Below are 22,242 nucleotides of genomic sequence, written 5' to 3'. Positions count from 1 at the left end.
TTGGGATACGATGACGTGTGTCAACCAAGTCAGCGAGCCTGACCACCCGATCCCTTTAGTCGCCTCTTACGACAAGCCTGGGTTACTGAAGATCAATTCTAACACGAATCTTCACGGGTGGAGATAAGCATGGGTTACTGAAGATCAATTCTAATACGGATCTTCACGGGTGGAGACAAGCATGGGTTACTGAAGATCAATTCTAATACGGATTTTCACGGGTGGAGACAAGCATGGGTTACTGAAGATCAATTCTAATACGGATCTTCACGGGTGGAGATAAGCATGGGTTACTGAAGATCAATTCTAATACGGATCCTCAGGGGTGGAGATAAGCATGGGTTACTGAAGATCAATTCTAACACGGATTTTCACGGGTGGAGATAAGCATGGGTTACTGAAGATCAATTCTAACACGGATCTTCACAGGTATATGCTTCTCAAAGGTAGGCGACTAAATGGAGTGAGTGAGTGATTATAGTTTTGATTGCTTTTAGCAATATTCCAGCAATATCACGGCGGAGGACAGCAGAAATGGGCTTCACACATTGTACACATGTTGGGAATCGAACCCGGGTCTGTAATTAATAGACTTACAGCAGATTCGATTTTTGCAAGCAGGAAACAGGTGAATCAATCAGCCAGAATTAAAAAAGATTCACAGTGAGGGGAGCATTCGTCACCACTCGCCACTTTCCGTAACCTGTTATTCGGATTGTCCCGGAACAACACGAGTAGGTCCCGACGGGAGCAGGCCATCAGAGGGAGATAACTCCAGAAGACGAGTATGTCAAACCGATAAGAGAGAACAAAAAAACGTTCTGAAAGAAACAAGAATTAATTGTTTGGAATGGTCATAAAATTTATGTCTTAGGCATATATGCGAATTTACTCTGTTAGTCGCCCTTGTAGCGTGTTCTAAGAATCTCATAAAAAATATTATTTGCAAATAAATACATAAAACACAAAGAAAACGTTTTGGATATATCGTTTCTCACAAGCATAAAGTTACAAACTGACTTCCACTTTGATGTTTGCAAGTAAACTGTTGGGCAGAAAGTTATCGAAACGTTGCCAGTCAGAAAAAGTCGACGAAACACTACACGTGTGCTGTAAAAACCACAACAATAATACCCATGTTAAAGACATTTACTTTGCACAGCCATATATTCTTTGTTTCATTTTATACCTCCTTGCTCTGCTACTTATATACATGTAAGTACATTAAAAGGATAAACATTATAAAGGTATATTTTCTTTCATTTTCACACAGTTTCTTCGAAGTCGCCATGACAACAGTTCAGATTACCATGGATAAAATCTGTGGAAGCCGTTTTTAATGAAACTGGCTATACCTTCCACTGGCTAAGTCAACAAGCTGTCTTTCCCAATTGAAATTATAACTATTATCTCCTTATGGTTACATGATATAGCAACTCAAACATGGCACACAGAGATTTCAAATTCTTCTAAGGGTACCACGTATCGCGTATTCAAAACTGAATATGTCCTTGAAAAATAGCTCACATATAGTATGACTAGAAATTATTGAGAATTTTAGGAATATCTTTAATTAGATTTCTAGTATAAACAACCTTGACCAGCTATCAAGTGATTGGTTTCATTCAAGAGAGACAACTCCGTTAATCCTTTTTCACGGTTGGTTGGTTTTATAGTTTTAGGGCGACATGGGCCAATAAGAGGCCTATTTGCGCCCATCCTTTTTCATTAGTTTGTGAAGAGTTATCCCCCTTTGTTTACTTGCTAGCAGACGACATTTTCAGTGATCCTCAGTATGGATGATTTAGAGAAGAGGAAGTTGATTTTGGAGTATTATAACAAGGACATCAGATCAGCTAAAGTGATTTCAAGTAGAACAGGCATCCCTTTGTCCACTGTTTATCGTGTTTTGAAAAATATTGCAAATGGATATGGCATTGGGCACTAGGGAGGCGCAGGTAGGCCCAGAAAATTGACTGTCGGTGACAGGAGGCGGCTTGGTATTCTTGTTTCTAAAAACGAACCAAGGAGTTTAGAAAACTAAAGGCTGGATATGATTGATAGAGGAACTGTGGTTGTCTGTAAGGAGACATTTAGAACTGAGCTGCATGCAATAGGTTGGCAGAAAAGTCGAGGAATTGATCCATTACCGATCATGAAACCTGAACAAAAGGAGCGAAGGTTGAACTGGTGCTTACAGCATAGACATTTTAACTGGGACAATGTGATTTTCTCAGATGAAAGTTCTGTATGGCTGTTTCCTGATACACTGAAATTCTGGACCAAACAAACTGAAAAACCTTTGTATCAGCGCCCAAAGTACAGTCCGAAATTTAACGTGGTGGATGGTATATCTGTGTTAGGGGCAACGCCCCTCTGTGTATTTGAAGGGAATATGAACAGTGTGCGGTACACAGATATTCTCGAGGGACATTCACAGGCCTGGTTTCGGACCCAAAATATGACATTGTTAGATAGGCCCTGACCTAAATCCAATAGAAAATGTTTGGGGACTTATGAAGGAAAGTGTCAATAAGAAAAATCTGACAAATATTGCTGAAATGAAAGAAGAGGTGGTCCGATATTAATTGGGACAGCATGGACCACGACTTTCTAACTTCTTTGATCAGTAGTATGCCCCGCCGCATTGAAGCCTGCATTACTGCCCATGGTGACTTGACAAAATACTAACTGTTCACCTGTCTTTGAATCTTGAGTTATGTTCTGCTAATATTCACATTTAATACGTGAGTAATGAGTGAAAAAAAAGAAAAATTTACAATCTTTAAATTCTCAATAATTTCTGGTTGTACTGTATATCCCTTTCTCCTTGGCTCTTAAATTTCTCTTGTTCAGAACTTCCTGCCATCGTTTACCTATAGAAGTAGGTAGGTGGCACGAATTCCACCCAAAAAAAGAATGTGTTACCTCTGCGACACGTGTGGTGTTGGCGATGGCTTTCAGTACATGTTTCTCTGCTATTTCTTAAAACATCTTATATCCCAAACCATTATGTTAAAAACCCAATGTGTTAAAATTTAACGAATTGTTTAACTGTGAACGAATTAGTGTTATAAAAACTATGTATATTTTGTAATACCACCATGAAAACTGTAAATCTTCCCTGTAAACCATCCCGCCATCCCATGTATTCTCAAGTGTATAGTTGTAGTACCATCATGAAAACTGTAAATCTTCCCTGTAAACCATCCCGCCATCCCATGTATTCTCAACTGTATATTTGTACCTCTTATGCCGAGTGTCCCGGCCTGAGCGTAATAAAAGTTCTGTTTTGTTCTGGCAATCGTTATCTGTTCTTAAACGGAGGCTTACCTTGCATTATATAGCTATAGAGTTGGCATGTATACACAAATATATCCATGCGCCCCGCGTGGGATTCTTAAAAATCCAGATGGATACCTTGTAAGGATGTAAATACGCTACGCTTTCCCACGTAATATATACTGAGAGAAACAAATAAAGGAACGCAGGAAAATTCAAGTGTTCCTTTAATGTAATCCAGTTTTCCTCACCAGCTTTGAATAGCGCTGTGGGAGGAAATCTATGAAAAAAATTAAAGGAACACTGCCATGAAGTGGTGTTCCATTATTTGTTTCCCTCAGTATATAAACAAAACAAACAAACGAACAAAAGAATGAAGCAAACAAAAAAGAACAACGCACAATGAAATCCCCCGAAGAACTGAACAAGAACGTTACTGAGATTATATGCACATCGTCCATTACATAAAAAAATATGTCGATATATACATATAGAAATTAATTAAGCAATGCTTAATTCATAGACCTTTAATCCTGTGAATTATGAAAACAGACCATTTTTCGGGGTGATTTACGAACATTTTGCATCTTGCTGTATAGCATGGTTTGTGTGTGGAGATATTCACCTGCAATGGGGCACAATGCACGTGAAATGTTATCCCCCCGACATTGTTGGAAGCAAGTTTTTATTGATAACATGTCACACTCACTCCTTTCAAATTCGAACCAGGGTCGTCAGCGTGACGAGCCGAGTTACAAATAAGAATATAGTATAGAATGAATGAATGAATGAATGAATGAATGACTTGAATAGCGCCTAATATCCAGGTTATTGCCTGCCCAGTGGCGCCCTACAGAAAGACTACACACTGATAAAACATAGTGATGCTTTAAAAGCTAAGATGCTGAATAAAAAGGGGTCGGGGTGGGGTGTGTGTGTCAAGGATTCAAATTTTTAGGAGGGAATGTTCAAGGAAAATTGCATTAGAATGTCGTGGGTCCATGAAGACATCGCTGACAATGGGGAATCCGGTTCTTGTTACATCTCATTGTCACCCAGTCATACATCAGTTAAGATGTACAAAGATGCTGATGTTCTAGAATGATGCTTTAGGTAAGATTACATGTACCATGAATATGTACCAGGATGATGCATTATATTATGAGAGGTTATCAGTACTTATGATCCTGCTATTTATGAAGAAAAATATAAATTATATCTATTTTCAAAATATATTGTATGCCATTTTTCACACTGTTGGGAGTGCAGACATTTTGTCCGGGTGGGATTTTGTCCTACCCTCTAGCGCGAGAGTAGGCCTCTTTCAATCACCCAATAGGCCCTTAACACAATACCCACTCTACGCGTACCGCGTCTTCTAAATACCTGCATTTGCATGATCTGCATGATCCGCCCCTGACCTGGGTTAGAATTGGTCTTCAGCAACCCATACTTGTGAGAGGTAACCAAAGGGGTACGATGGTCAGGCTTGTTGACATGGTTGACACATGTTATCGTATCCCAATTGCGAAGATCGATGCATCCAGTAGCGTACTTGCCATTAGGCACCCAAGACACGTGCCTACACCTAATTGTTTCGGCGATGTTTTTAACATGTGGTATGTGATGGATTTATTATTTCGAGAGTATTCTCCCTTGCTATGAAAAGTGGATAACTCTCATGCTACTTTGATGCCATCATGGGTGGTAACACTTCAAGGACAATTTACGAGTATTTTAAGATTCCATCTGCGAAAGATGATACAAGTGAGCTTTCTCCTCAGCCAGAGCTATTTTGTCATTGCTTGAGTATGTTATAAAATATTTGTCAGAATACTAAATTTATTAGTTCAATTTCATTAACTTCCCAATGAAAAGTTTGAAATAAACTTTTTCAGGAAAAAACATTTTAAAGCTGACTGGATTTTCTGGTCCAGACTCGATTATTTACAGACCACTGCCATATAGCTGGACTACTGCTGCGTGCAGCGTTAAACAACAAACCAACCAACAAATTTAAACCCAACCGGTTTGATTCCAGTGAGCGCGATGTAAAATCTCATCGGATGAGTTGTCTCCCTTGCACCTGCCAGTTTTGTGCAATCTGAATCCCAAAACCCATCTCAATTTATTCCACAAAATACCAGAAAAGAATAACATCATGTTAATCAGTAACATCAAAAAGAAACATTCTTCACGTAAAGAGCTGTGAAAATGTGTTGAAGGTCTCAAAGGTTTGTTTTGGGTCCTCACAGCAGAGACCATTAAATATTACCTAGCATCTACTCACAGAGAAAGAAGTGAGGACCCTTGGGGACCCCACGAACCAGATAAAGTGGGAACTTGACGAACACAATAGCCGGGTATAGATTATACCTGCGTAGATGATATAAATACCAACAACCTGATAAGACTACTTGCAAATGGTTAAAACTCAAAACCACAGTCCGATTGACATGGAAAGGGAAGTAACTCCTGGGTTACTTCAAAGCATCCCCAACTTGAAGATTTTTTCGTGCGTTTTCATTTCTCCTGATTTTTCACCAAATTTGTTGTTATTTTTCGTTATTTTATGTCTTTATTAATTTACCCATTAGATTCTAAAATAACATGTTTAAATAGCACGAAAATAATACCAGATATGATTCTACCCATCCTTCGTCTTTTACCATGCCTTCATATATTTCTTTTCGTTTCCCTCTTTTTGTTATGCAGTGACTAATTTACCTTTTATTAAGAAAGTGTCCCGTCCAAAATATTTACTTGTACAGCTCGCATCTGGTCAGTTTTCACAACCTTTGACTCCCACTCTGTCCTATCCGGGCACGAATCGTTTGGCAAACTGTTAAAGGATTATCTCCCTTACACCAGTTCACGCCTTTGGCTTGCCAGCAGATTGGTGGCTGTACCATTCAACACCCTTAGGCTAAATATAACACTGGGTTGGTTCCAATGTGGTCCATGTGTAGATGCGATTAATAACATTGGTCTATCAGCATTATAAGGTTGTTCGTATTTTATTTCAGTGCTTTTCATTTCCGACCTCAACCAGCAAAAGAGCGGGCGGGCTAAAAAACCAAACGTTATTAAATTATCATGCAAAAATATTATCGCATATCTCAATCTGAAACATATGTCAAGAACTTTTAGACTTTAGGTCACTTGGTAATCGTCCATAAATTAATTTATGATATAGACCGAGTCACTTAGCTTCAGAAACATTTGTTTATAAATAATATCAAGAAAGAAATATCAAAAGTTTTTTAAAGATTCACGTACGATATATGTACACTGCTGCTCCCTATAAACGGGTTGGATACTTACAGGTCTCTACGCACAGCTACCGGCCCCATTCGAACACACCCTAAAACAACCCCAACCTGATGTATTTGAACCGTAATCCTGCGTAAACTGCAACACTCTTTGATTCCTGATACTGGTACACCTGCTTTCACGTGTGTGTACTTGTATTCCCCATGCAGTTGTCCGTGTACATTTCGGACTGGATCATCGAGAGGGTTTTTTGCGCGCCATTGATGAGCGTAACAGCGGAAACGAAACTTTTCGTCGGTATGATTTCCAGTCTAATACACACGTACTCGTATTTGTCGTCAAACATCTTATGAAATGAACCGTGTTGCAACATTTAGCATGTGTCGTCAGATCACCAGGAGATTGGATCCGGGGATCCGGCAGGAACATTGTGCACGTCAAGTCTTAAATCAAAATGGGATATAGTAGTGAGTGAGTTTAGTTTTACGCCGTTTTTAGCATAATTTCAGCAATAAATAGCGGGATACGCTAGAAATGGGCTTCATACATTGTATTCAAATAGGGAATCGAACCCTAGTCTCCGAACGCTTTAACCACTAGGCTACCCCACGGCTCCCGCCTTTAGGAAGCAACTTACAGAAATACGGTTACCTATTAAAGGGAGTGAGGTTAGTTTTACGCCGTTTTAGCAATATTCCAGCAATATCACGGCGGGGGACACCAGAAAGTGTACCCATGTTGGGAATCGAACCCGGGTCTTCGGCATGACGAGCGAACGCTTTAACCACTAGGCTACCCCACCGCTCCCGCCATTAGGAAACAGTACAGAAATACGGTTTCCTAGTAAATTGACGTAGACGTGCAGATCTTATGACCTTTACTCCGGACATCCCTCCCACATCAAGCGGCCACTTAGTGATGTTACTGAGTACTGTTATCGAGTACTGTTCCACGCTTTCAACTCAACTCACTCACCTATGAATACTGTTCGCAAATAATACGAAGCAAAAATCCCCAAACATTCTCATCTGCAGCAGAAATAATTCAGTCAAGGTCCTCTCAGGACCGCGCTGAGTGCCACATCACAACACAATCTATATTCTCACTCACCCAGGATTCCAACAATCCGGTACGTTCCGTTTTTTCAACTCTGGGAAAGATGCAGGAAATATAAATACAAGGCTGTATATTGACACGGTTAATCTAAACATATATTAATTCTCACTATACCCAGTATATCCAACAATCCGGTAACGTAAATTAGACGTTTATTCAACTCTGGGAAAGATGCAGGAAATATAAATACAAGGCTGTATATTGACAACGGCGTAAGAGACAATCAACCTAAAGACAAGGCTGTATATTGACACGGCTAAAAAGGCAGCCAACATATATTAAGGCAGTATATTGACAACGGCTTAAAAGACAGCCAACATAAATTAGACTGTATATTGACAACAGCTAAAAAGACATCCAACATAAATTAAGGCTGTATAATGACAACGGTGTAAAAGATAACCAACCTAAGATATGGCGGTATAATGGGTGTAACATCAGGGAGGTTGGGGAACTTAATACAAACCAGTGGTAGATAACATGGCACACAAACTGGCCGCCAGCAGCCATTAGGACAAACACTGGGACCACAGTGTTTGTTTAGGTGGAGTGAGTGAGTGAGTAAGTTTAGTTTTGCGCCGTTTTTAGCAATATTACAGCGATATCACGGCGGGGGACACCAGAAATGGGCTTCACACATTGTACCCTTGTGGGGTATCGAACCCGGGTCTTCAGCGTGCGGGGCGAACGCTTTAACCACTAGGCTATCCCACCGCCTTATTTTAAGGACAGTGGCACACATCGTTTACCACTGCAGTAAACATGAGACCTCGCCAAAGAACTGTTACATGTCTAAAAGATACAAATAGTCGTTTCTTAAAAACCGAAAGATGAATAATGTTCACTTTCTGTCAAGTAAGTTTCCACAATGCTTCCTTGGTTGATAGCGTTTTCTAGGCTTTCATTTATGAGCACACACATTTCAACTCAGTTGCTGTAATTCTGATCGTTACAGAGCTCAACCAAAGGATGTCCTTTCCTCTGAGTGTCACTTTGCCCGACCTGAGATGTCACTGTGATAGGAGTAGAAGTGTTTGTACGAATGTTGAACTGTTGGTGATGACACTCCTACTGCGGCTGTAGGCGTTGCCAAACGCCGGTGATAATTCATACTTCCTCTGAGTATCTATTCTCAGATCGCCGCGTGCTGCAGGGTTGCTGATACAGCGTTAAGCGGTATTTCTAGAATGACTTACTCAGTTACTCCAACACGCACCCATCAGCCCACCCTCCTTCCGCACGGACTCATTCTCTCGCCATTTCACACTCATGCACCCTCACTCACCCACTCAATCATAACGGTTACTGTTAAAGATATGACTTATAGACATTGTTCGGTCAAAGGTTGGGGTAAAGGTCAGATGACTGGAAGTCAAGTGTCTGTTCCAGCCGTGATGTATTCAGGTCTGAAACTGAAACAGTGTCACTGTGTTATTAGGGTATATTTCAGACTGGGATACTTTGTATCACACCAGGGGCGGTGGGGTAGCCTAGTGGTTAAAGCGTTCGCTCGTCACGCCGAAGACCCGGGTTCGAATCCCCACATTTGTACATTGTGTGAAGCCCATTACTGATGTCCCCCGCCGTGATGTTGCTGGAATATTGCTAAAAGCGGCGTAAAACCAAACTCAGTTAGTTAGTTAGTGTATCACACGAAAGTGTGCCTTTAAGGACATGAAACAAATTTAATGAGATGTCGCTGTGTTTGTTTGTTTGTTGTTTTACGCCAATATTGTTTGTTATGTTTTATACAGTGAGTGTTTAGTTTAAGTTTTGACCTCGAAGGTTTGTTTGTTTGTTGTTTAACGCCGCGGTCTGTAGAACAATCGACCAGACGATCCAGTGATCACCATCATGACTATCTATCTACGCAATTGGGACACGATGACATGTGTCAACTGAGTCAACAGTCAACCCGATCCCGTTAGTCGCCTCTTACGACTAGCAAGTTTGCTGAAGATCAATTCTAATTCTGATCTTCACGGGTCTGATGTCACTGTTGCATTGTAACAGACGTTGGGGTGTTGGGGTTGTACAGGAATAGATGGGGTGAAATCGGGTTTAACGCCGCCTTCACGATCATTGTAGTTTGGTAGGAACTCGCCCGCAAGTCTCTGTGTGATGCTGTGTGGAGTTGTTGTGTTGTGTAACGTGGGGTTGTGGTGTGGTGTGGCGTATCTAATTGGGAAAACCTCCTCTCTGGTATAGTAAATAATTAGTAATAGTAATAAATTGACGCACATCTAAAACCATTAATCCAATGAAATCACCTCCAAATACTTAAAAGCATTTGCCGTGCGAGTAACAGAATCGATACAGCTTCTATCCACCCGAAACAATAGCGACAAATGGGCCCAGGGTATATATCTCAATCGAATGGACCTATAATGACCTACGGGGCGGTGGGGTAGCCTAGTGGTTAAAGCGTTGGCTCGTCACGCCGAAGACCCGAGTTCGAATCCCCACATGGGTACAATGTGTGAAGCCCATTTCTGGTGTCCCCCGCCGTGATGTTGCTGGAATATTGCTAAAAGCGGCGTAAATCCAAACTCAGTCACTCAGTATAATCACCTAGACCCACGAGGATGATCAGAGAATGCCATGAATCTTGGTGTCATCCTTGATTCCAACATGTCCATGGATGCACACATCACCTCCATCAGTAGAGCCTGCTACTACAACATCCACAATGTCATCAAAGTCCGCCACTACCTTGATACTGACACCTGTAAACTTCTGATGCACTGTCTTGTCACTTCTTAACTCGACTACTGCAATTCACTTTATGCCAACCTCTCTACTAAACCACTCCAGAAACTACAAAGAATCCAAAATTCCGCTGCCAGATGTATCACCGACACTCCTCGTCATGACCATGTCACCCCAGTACTATAGTCTCTAAACACTGGGCTCCCCATGCAAGAATTTCCTTCAAAATCCTCATTCTGACTCATGACTGCCTCTACAACGATAACTTTCCAGATTATCTCCAACAACTCGTTGTACCCCAGCGAAGTCTCCGATCCTCCTCTGACTCTCTCCTCATCCAACACAGATCTCCAAACCAACTGTCTGACCGAGCCTTCTCCTTCGCCAGCCCTGAACTGTGGAACTCTCTTCCTAAGGAAATCAGGAACACTCCATTGAAAGATACTTTCTCTGCTAAAGACTCATCTGTTCACTGATGCCTTTTTGTCAAAGCTATATGAACTATTTCCTCCCCCAATATTGTTACAGCGCCACTGAGGTGGATATTAGGCGCTTTATAAATTAATTATTATTACTATAATGATTATGATGCACAGGTGGTATATAATAACAGGGTATTATGGAGACCAGGCACCCTTCAACACAATCGGCTTACGTGCTGTTGGATCAGAGAGTCAAAGTCACATGACGTCACAACAGGTTTGACATGGTGGACTTTGACCAGGGTGGGCGTTATCTGGACTCGCTGCCCACGATCTCCCTCCAGTATGTAGGTTGATCGATGTTGGCCCCCAGCAATACTCGCTACATATCTGAGCTGCTCGAGGTGGTACTCGCGGTTTATAATGACCCGAGTGTTGACCCTTGTGGCCTGTTTGACGTCACAGTTGCACCTCGTCCGATTATTCTGAATATGAATGTCAGTTCTAAAAATAAGAACATGCAAAGGTTTTAGTGTCTGTTCTGGTACAAAGTTCACATATGTTATTATAGTTGCTATAAACATATGCCCTCGCAAAGTGACTCAAACTCTCTCATACCTCAAAATAAAGCCCAACTTTCAGCAAACAATTAAAGGTACACTTTGTCATCTCTCTCCAAGACACCTTTAGCCCTGAGTTGCCTCCCTTTGACGTTACAGTATCCTATTTTCTTTGATTGAATACAAGATTCGCCCTAGCTATACTCCCTTCGTGCTTTGATACCGTGAAAATCCGGGTTAGAATTGATCTTCAGTAACCCATGCTTGTCGTAAGAGGTGACTAACGGGATCGAGTGGTCAGGCTCGCTAACTTGGTTGACACATCTCATCCCAATTGCGTAGATCGATGTTCATGCTGTCGATCACCGGATTGTCTGATCCAGACTCGATTATTTCCAGACCACCGCCATATAGCTGGAATATTGCTGAGTGCGGCATAAAACTATTCTCACTCACTCGCTCATACTCTGATGGCATGATGTCCAAGGTTTTCACAGGGTGAGGACTACATCACTTGCCTCCCTTTGTCCTTGTTGGGATTAGACTAAACTCACTCACTCACACTTGTTTGTATTTGATGACAACTGCTGCAATAAACAAATGCATCATTTATAAGATGTTGTTGCTATTTTGGCCTGAGCTCCAAAAGAAGTACTTACATCCCGATAGCCTTAAAAAAGCAGGAAACTTTGGGAGTGGCCAAAAATATTGTTGGCATAAGAAAAGTCTCATAATCCTGATTATCTGTATCTGTCATGTCTGTATCTGAAATGTGATTACAAAATTATTTTTAATTATTTGAGGATTATAGTAGTTTAATTTTGTTGATGTTCATCTGCTTATGAAGACTGTGGCTATACTTACATTTTTTCATTACAATTTGAACATAACAAGTTCTTTTCTTGCTTGTATACAATGACCAAATTAAACCTTCTAATAAAAGAATTATCTTTTTATACATGTAAATGATTTTTAAAACTCAATACACAAGAGTGAATTACATGTATATGTATTTTTATGCAAATGTTTATGGAATTTATCGACATACAACCCAAGTTATCGGTATTGATGTTGTTTGTCATGTTTTATACAGTGAATGTGTATTTCAAAGTTTGGCCTCGAAAGTCTGTTTGTCGTTTAACGCCGCACTCAGCAATATTCCAGCTGTATAGCGGTGGTCTGTAAATAATCGAATCTGGACCAGACAATCCAGTAATTAACAGCATGAGCATCGATTTACGCAGTTGAGATACGATGACATGTGTCAACCATGTCAGCGAACCTGACCACCCGATCCCTTTAGTCGCCTCTTGCGACAAGCATGGGTTGCCGAAGATCAATTCTAACCCGGATCTTCACGGGTCTGACCTCGAAGGTGACAAGGAAGCCAGTTATTGATGATAGCGACACCATGAGGATACTTTAACTGTGTAAGTGAATGAGGGCACGTGTACTTTTGTTTACTTTCCTCAATTTCAGGAAAATGAAACGTATGAATTGTTATCAGTTACAACTGTAATCAGCAATGAAGTCTGCGCAATCTGTGGGAAATAAATCAATTACAACCCATTTGCACATATCTAGTAATGCTTTGTTGACATATGACTCCATTTAAAACATGACCTGATCAATGTTTGTGGGTCGATAGCGGGAGAGGCCTTCCACCTGAGTTGCAAATCTGCGATTGAGAGTTGGTACCAAATTAAGCTCATGGCCTAAAGGAAAACACGATATTCGCCGATTAATTCACCCAGTATACAGCGGCCAAACACAGTTAAGATAACGATATTTGCTTCTGTTCAGCATACTGTTAGTGGTTTATTGCTTTTTGGAAATCGAAACAAAAAACGTTATTAGCGATGTGCTAAGTGCACAGAAACCTATAAGGAGTTACGTCCCTTTGTTCACCAAACCACGCACATCGTCGGCTTCAGGTTTACTGTTAATTTACATTGATACGATGCTGTGGGACTCCTCTTAAATAACTCCTCTTAAACTGAAAACAAGCCCCAGCGAGTTGAGAGATTCAGAATCTGAGGCAATGTAGAATTTGCTTCATTTTGGGCATTTGCAATATAGGGCGGAAGGGAACCAGGTTGGGATGGGTTTTATGCCGCTTTTAGCAATGTTCCAGCAATATCACAAACCGGAACATCAATGTCAACGTAGAAAATATTGTCTAAATAAAATTACTGGCCGGTTTATTAAATATAATTTTCCGTGGTGGATGTTGGCCAGCAGTTGAAGAGGTTTGTCCGTCACCTCGATGACCAATGAGTAAAGTGTGTGCTCAGTCTTGATGTTCCTGCATGTCAGAAAATAATGCGGGATATGACCCGCCAAAGGCAAGTGACGAAACAAAGACAGTCAATGACGTTAGTGGACAAAAAAAAAAAAAATAATAACTCAAAAATATATAAATAAATAATAAATAAATAATTAAAAATAATAAACTAAACAAAACAAAACAAAGCAATTTTTTTTAAAAGGAAAAAGCCCCCCAAAAAAACAACAAAACAAAACAAAACAAACAACAACAACAAAGAACGAAACAAAACACAAAACAAAAACCACAAAAAAACCCAAAAAAAACCCACACCCAAATGACAAACAACAAACAAAAACAAAAACACAAGGAACAAAACCACCAACAGCAAAAAGAAAAACCAAAAAAAAACCCACCCCCCAAAAAACCTACAAACCAAAAAACAACAACCACAAATAAAACAAACAAAAGAAAAGAAAATAAGAGAAAAAGAATAAAAACTAGTTAGAGTAGCACAAGCTACTCATTTCTTATTTGTTTGTTTCCTCACGAGGGTCTGTAAGCAAACCAAGAGGAGGATCTTGTATAAACAAATCTCACTTTATAGCATTTACTTATAATGTAGGGAAGTAGCACGAAGCATTTACACTAGTCTGTCTCACAGTCCATGAACCACATTATCTCCCCTACTGCCTAGCCCTCCCTGCAATGCTAAAGCCCTAAATGAAGCGAGTCTAGATTTTCTCGGGTTCTGATCTCCCCTCTAACTGGGGCTGGCTATAAATTTAAATGGGTTTATTTGTTGCTATCAAAAGTATATATATTCAGAGATTAATCGTTAGTCTACATAAACACGTTTCATCGTATTTAATGGCTGAAATCAAGTGAAGCAGCCTCGGACAGGTTGGCTCTAATGACAAAATGGGACACGCCCATGATCAGTTTAGTGACCAGTTCGTTACACCACAAGCGATCCCATGTTATGATCAGTCTCATTATTGCTTTGTTTGTCCCGTAACCAACACATAGAAATCATGTCACATGGCATTTGCTGATGGCACGGTATCCCAGTCTGAATCTAGACCAGGTTCACCTATCAGAAGTCGGTCAGTTGAAACGCCCCGACAAACAACACGCTCGCATTACAGTTAATTGTTGTGTGACAATTGTATTGCCGTTCCGGACAAAATGACTTTGCAAGTTTTGTACAGGAAATTCCATCCACCCCCTGAGTTCTCGGTTACCTCGTGTCCTTGTTTAACAAACTTAGTCGAAAAACTTAGACTGGAGGTCGCAAGGTCGCAAGTTGTCGATTCATGGCAATCGGTGTAAGTTTAGTTCGTGTAAGTCAGTCATATCTTGCAGCATTATCAACATATCTTTTTCTGAAAAGTTTTAGATTCAACCTCAAATCCTAGCCGTTTGGAGCTTTTGAGTTTTCAAAAGTTTCTACACTTTGCTAGTTTTAAAAGACAATTTTAATGTACAATTTTACTCGAGTCATTTAGTATTTTCCCCTGAAGAGCTGCCACTTTCGTCAGTGTTAAGGACAGACAATATACATTCCTCCTCCTCCTCCTCCTCTCCTCATCATCATCACCATCATCATCATCATCATCATCATCATCATCATCATCACCATCACCATCATCATCATCACCATCATTAAAAGAGAAATGAAGGTAATTGATGATCAACCTCTGTCACCTTATGTTACAAGGCACTGGTAACAGTTCTCACGAAATACACGTACTGATTAAGCCAAGGAAACGCTGTACACAATAACCTTTTCACATTTACACATGCTGGTCTATATCCATATGTCAGTGATACAATTATCATACATTAAGATGCTTTTTGTGTTAATAATCACATAATTATTGAATATAATACTACTACACGTGGTATGTTCGACTCAAATGCTACAACCATCGCTGTCCATTGCGTAAGTATAAATGATGTTATTAATATTGATTTACTATAGGTTCTGTTTAAAGAGATGTAGTGAGGCGCGATATGTAAAACACTAACGGAAAAAAATAAAGATTTTAAAATTCACACTTCACTTTGGGATTTACATAGTCTGTCTCACAGTCTCTCAATCATAGTGTTTTCTCTTTTAGTCTTTTCTTTAATGCAAAAGCTCTAACTGGAGCAAGTTTAGATTTCAATCAGATTCTGAGGCGATGGGGTAGCCGAGTGGTTAAAGCGTTCGCTCGTCACGCTGACGACCCGGGTTCGATTCCCCACATGGGTACAACGTGTGAAGCCCATTTCTGGTGTCCCCCTCCGTGATATTGCTGGAATATTGCTAAAAGTGGCGTAATTCTAAACTTACTCACTCACTCCCCCAGGTTCTGAATCTACCACATCACGAGGCTCCCTTTTAGTCTGAAAGGAACTCTGTGTTTCTCTTTAATTTTAAAATAATTATATATTTACAGAGACAAAGCGTTAGTCTGGGTTTTATTGTGTACTGTGAAATTGACAACCACGTATTCCTTAAGACGTCATATCAACGTGGGGCGGTGGGGTAGTCTAGTGGTTAAAGCGTTTGCTCGTCACGTCGAAGACCCGGGTTCAAATCCCCACATGGGTACAATGTGTGAAGCTCATTTCTGGTGTCCCCCGCCGTGATGTTGCTGGAATATTGCTAAAAGCGGCGTAAAACCAAACTCAGTCAGTCAGTCATATCCACGTCGCTTGTGCGACGTCATCATTGATGTAATGTCTATACCACCCGCATCAAATACATCATAATCGAATACCATGTTTCTTTTTAATTAGCTGTAACCAAACGCGGGGGTATAGTTTCATTTGTCTGTAGCTAATGTATGCATGAGTGATAGTCATATCACGTTTTTTTCGATTTTGAAATCAATAACTGCCACTGATTCGTTCATCCCGGCAAGTGAGAGAGTGAATAATGTTTTACACCACTTTAAGCAATATTCCAGCAATATCACGTCGGGGGCACCAGAGATGGGTTTCACAAATAGTATCCATGAGGGAATCAACCTGTGCCTTTGTCGTGATGAACGAACGCTGTAACCACAAGCCTACCCAACCGCCTTATGCCAGTCAATTTTTTTATTATCAGTTTCTGGTAAATAATTGCTATGGCACCAATTACATGAGTGATGTGTTTGTCAATAAGCTGAAACTTTGCTCTGATGTAATAGAAAATATCCTTCGAGATAAAGATCCTGTAAACAGTGAAGCCGAGTGTATTTTCGTGGGAGTGTACTCAGCTATAAGCTACACTAAAGCTTTCAATGCTGTTACCCCAAGAAAACCTATTTTGTGCAAGGGTCATGTTAACCTCTTTTAAAATTCGTGGACTGCGCAAGCTCGGTAGCACCTCAACAGCTTGGGACCAGTGACACCAAAGACTTGAGCTGCAGGAATATTGCCCCACATAGAGGAAGTTGACAAGTGGAAAGCTGAACTCTTCTCTCTTGTTAATAGTCTGACCTCACATTCTGAAGCCTTGGTATCAACTCACTAACATGTCTGAGTGGTGAGTGAGTGAGTGAGTGAGTGAGTGAGTGGGTGGGTGGAGTGAGTGAGTGAGTGAGTGAGTGAGTGAGTGAGTGAGTGAGTGAGTGAGTGAGTGAGTGAGTGAACCAAGTGAGTGAGTGAGTGATCCCGTTAGTGAACCTTAGAGGAGCGAGCCTGACCAATATTCCCGGATCCCGTTAGTGAGCCTCTTAAGTTACAAGCAATGGGTTACAATGAAGATCAATATTCTAACCCGGATCTTCACGGGTTTTATACGTGACACATTAGAACAAGTTATCGCCATCATTAATGAGTGAGTGAGCATAGTTTTAGACTCAAATAAAATCGGGCTGTAAATAATAGACAGATTTACATCCATAAAACAGCATGAGCATTCACGCGCAATCGGGAACATACATGTTTCAGCGAAGTCAGCGAAACTACACACAGCGACAAGCATTAAATGGCAAGCATGGGTTGCAATAAATCGCCATCAAACGAAGGTAGATCATACTAGAGACAGAGGGACCAGCAATCCTTTTCGCCACCTGCATGGGCCCCAGCTGGATTTACACCATTCCTTCAGATGTTAGTGATGTGCAATGTTGACGAACTTTTTAGATAACAACTCCTTTATTTCGTGAGTGCGACGTTTCGATACATATTCTCGTACCGTTGTCAACAGGAATGTTAGCTATCTACACAACCGATATGCCTGAAAGCTGGAATTCCGTTATTTTGATTTTTGCCAATAAGTGCAGAAATTCCTATTCTACGCGTGTGAAACATAATGTTTTCTGTACTCATCTGATGTAATGTCGATATAAGTATTTACTTCACCTGGAATTTTGAAGGTCAATACCAACCTCCGCCACTCTTACTCAGGCAATGTTATGAATGTCTTAGGCCTTAAAATATTTCAATTTTGCAGTCATTTACGTAAATAATATTTCTTATCCTCTAAACGCCTCGATGGGGTCACAGGTACCCGTGCCCAATACGCGCCAACAAACAAGGGGGGTCACGGTTTGCGCATCTGCGTTGTTGGCCCAGTTACTGCTTGTAAACAGGTTGATTATCAAGTGAACAGGTAAACACTACATGTTTCACTGCACGTATACGACATAAGTTCCCCCCTGTCTTCCGTGTTAGCTTTGACTGATGGTGAGGCTTGCATATCCCCGAGAATACATCAATACGTAACATGCAGCTTTTGTGCTGAAGTCAAGTATTTAGGGACAGTAGAGAAATTTTACCTGAGAGTACACCTAGGGCGTTGCCTTGTGATTACAGTGAGTTTAAATTTAACGCCACATCGGCTATATTTCAGCCATACCGTGAAGAGAGATTATTCATTAATCACAGCTATATTTAAACGGTATAAACTCCTGTCATCGAAGACCTGTACAACAACTAGATTATCTCAGATTGTATTTTAATTACTTTGTGAGCCTTAAAAAGAATATTTTATAACTTGAAACACAATATTAAGAGGGCTAGAGATCGCCAGCAATCAAGGTCTTCCAAAATTGCTAGGGGACGTGGTGACTTACATTACATCTTGCCCTACGAGGAGTCGGGTTCGATTCTATACATGGTTACAATGTGTGAAGTCCATTTTTGATGGCCCCCCAACGTCATATTGTTGATGGCCGTGGAGGTCCGGGTTAGAATTGACCTTCAGTAACCAATGCTTGTCGTAAGAGGCGACTAACGGGATCGGGTGGTCAGGCTAGACTTGGTTGACACATGTCATCGTATCCCAATTGCGTAGATCGATGTTCATGTTGTTGATCCCTGGATTGTCTGGTCCAGACTCGATTATTTACAGACCGCCACCATATAGCTGGAATATTGCTGAATGCGGCGTAAAACTGAACTCACTCAGAGTAGATACGGGGGTTGGACAAGAGTGAGCGTCACTTCTTACGGTCCCATAGGTATTTGGTAATATCGACGTACGCAAGGAGCGAGGTATGGAGAGGTGAGGTGAAATGGGGTTTAACGTCGCACTTACGAATATGACGACGATGCATGTGTGTGTGTGTGTGTGTGTGTGTGTGTGCGTGTGTGTGTGTGTGTGTGTGTGTGTGTGTGTGTGCGTGTGTGTGTGTGTGTGTGTGTGTGTGTGTGTGTGTGTGTGTGTGTGTGTGTGTGTGTGTGTGTGTGTGTGTGTGTGTGTGTGCTCGTACTAGCCCAGTAGCTGGTTTTATAGTTCTAGCTCACTGAGATACCATGCCGCAGTGAAGCATGAATACCCCACTCAGACACATTATACTGACTCCGAGCCGACCAGTCCTTGTTGTACCCATTAATGCCGAGCGCCAGGCAGGGACCAACAAGTACCATATTTTAACGTCTTTTGGTGTGACGTGGCCGAGGATCGAACCCGGCAATCTTCCGCTCTCCAGGCGGACGCTCTAACCACTAACCACTCGCGGTCTAGCGAGGTATGGGGTAGGACGGGCAGAGATTAGCTAGGACGTGAATTTTTAACTAAAACTAGACATCAAACGTATTTACAGAGCTGATTCAAAACTCGTAGCGTTAACAAGGATATTGACGAACACACGAAACATGCATAGCCCGTTTACCGTTACATATCTTGTTACAGATGTCCTCATAAATTAATATTAAAACTTGTCAGATTTGAAAAGTAGGTGACCTGACCTCTGACATGAAATAAACAGCGATGTTATGGGGAACGGAAATACGCCCATGTTCGCGCATACTAAATGTGCCATCCAAGATTAGGCCTTCGTCACCAACGTTATGACACTGCTGTCAGGAAAACAAGCTGTTTTTACGACCGTGAAAATTCACCTGATTTTAGGTTGTCATTCACAGTGAGTGACAAACGTGGTTATTTACAACAGTGTTTATCCATATTTTTTGCATGGTGGAGTCGAGGTATGTGTAGACGCCAGAGTGCTACATATTCAACACAAATTACACGACTAATTAAAATATTTGTAAGGATATTCATGAGTGAGTGAGTTTAGTATTGCGCCGCTTTTAGCAATATTCCAGCAATATCACGACGGGACACCGGGTACACCAGATATGGGCTTCACATATTATACGTATACCCATGTGGGGAATCGAACCCGGTTCTTCGGTGTGACGAGCGAACGTTTTAACAACTAGGCTACCCCCCTGCCCTAAGTTTACATTAAAATATATTATTTACACATCTGTGCTACCAATATGCCTTAAAATACATATTTACGGAATGTTATCTGTTACTTGTATTTTTTCTCCACCGTCATATACATTGGTTGTTGCTTAGTGCAACAGAAAATAAACAAGGAACGACGTGACGAGCGAACGCGTTAACCACTCGGCTACCCTAGCGCTCCGGATATTTAAGAAAAGGTCACAAACGCTTAAAACTTAGAAACGCCAACAATGTCACAAACTGACGGACAAACGAAAGTGTACAGCAATGTATGCATCCTCGATAATCTCCAGGGTAACGTTCCGATGAATCATCATCGATAATCTCCAGGGTATACGTTCCGATAAATCTCCACTATATAGAGAGATTATCGAGGATGCGATGTGTGGTGGCTGCTAGAAACTAAAACACCAAAAATTGATTGTTCATTGTTCATGGTGATGTATTTGTTACAGGTATCTTAAACTGACGCACAAAAGAAAGTATACATCTGGTGATTTGGAATGATTTCCCGAAAAACAACGTAAATAGTTTGAAAAGTGTTTTGGTTCTGACTTATAGCCATAAACAGTGTGTTCGTTTTTCCAAAAAAATATATATCCTTTACATTGTTGTGCGGGGGTTATCATGGACATTACGTAAAATATGAATCTTATCCGGACAGCCCACGGACTCACTTCCTCAGTGATCTTCTGATAACACCTGTCTGTCATAGCGGATACAAGGTCAGACCAAACGGAACACGTAAATACAATGGTTGATAGGTCATTAGACTAACGCTAAGTCTCTGAATATAATTTTCACGGAAACAAATGATCCCATTTAAACTGAAAAGGAGCCCCAGTGAGATGGGAGATCGGTAATATTTCAGCCATACCTGAACCGGAGAAAATCTAGCCTTGCTTCATTTAGGTTTATGATTGCAGCGACTGCTAGGCAGTAGGGAAAATAACGTGGTTCATGGACTGTTAGACAGACTAGAGTGAGTTTTTACTTTCACGCCACTTTTAGCAATATTCCAGCAATATCACGGCGAGGGACACCAGAAATGGAATTTACACATTGTACCCATGTGGGGAATCGAACCCGGATCTTCGGCGTGTCGAGCGAACGCTTTAACCACTAGGCTACCCCACCACCCCGGGACAGACTAGATGGTCAATAGTTACATTATATTTGCCCTGCACATTGGAACACTTATGGAACTTGTGTACATTTTCCACCAATTGTATGTGTAAATTTAAATGCATTAATTGATTTCGTGTTTAAAACTACTTATAACGACTGGCTGCAAGTCTAGCTGGACGTGTCAAGTGTCAGCTTATCTCCCGACGTGTCACGAGGATCGAGGTTATTACTACTTCACCGAATTCTGGTAACCTTGAGATGTACAAGCAGGATTAACAGTCGGCAATACCTATCGTTTACCTGTCTTGTATACCTGTAGCGCTGGGCGAACAAACCCGCCCATACATAACCTTTACAACCCACGCTCGTCGAGTCAAGTCGACGACAGGCCCAGACATTGTTCTACCGTGAGGACCGTCGGACGAAAGTTATGTTCATGATATTAAATGTATTTAATGTAGACTCGCCAACCTGAACCTCATTAACTCCATTTATACTTCCCATTAAAAGTTTAGACTCGTTTTGTAGTTCCTGTGTGACTGAACTAGAAGATGAATTCCATATTACATTAGTATGTCCTCTTAATAATGAATAGTAAAGGCCACAATAACTCGGTTGTATACTCCCCAGGGAGTTGAGATTGATAACACGATGTGCCGTTGAGATTGACATCCAATGATCGAGGGAAAAAATACCAGCGCCTTGAGCAAGCACTAGTTGCCTGGATATGTGCGCTATATAAATATCATATAATAATAATAATAATAATATCGTACTAAATATTTACCTGAATACTGTCGTAATTAC

Source organism: Haliotis rubra, unplaced genomic scaffold, assembly GCF_003918875.1.
Source record: "Haliotis rubra isolate DU_JTF1 unplaced genomic scaffold, ASM391887v1 Scf14, whole genome shotgun sequence".
Lineage (NCBI taxonomy): Eukaryota > Metazoa > Mollusca > Gastropoda > Lepetellida > Haliotidae > Haliotis > Haliotis rubra.
Note: the sequence above shows the minus strand (reverse complement) of the source record.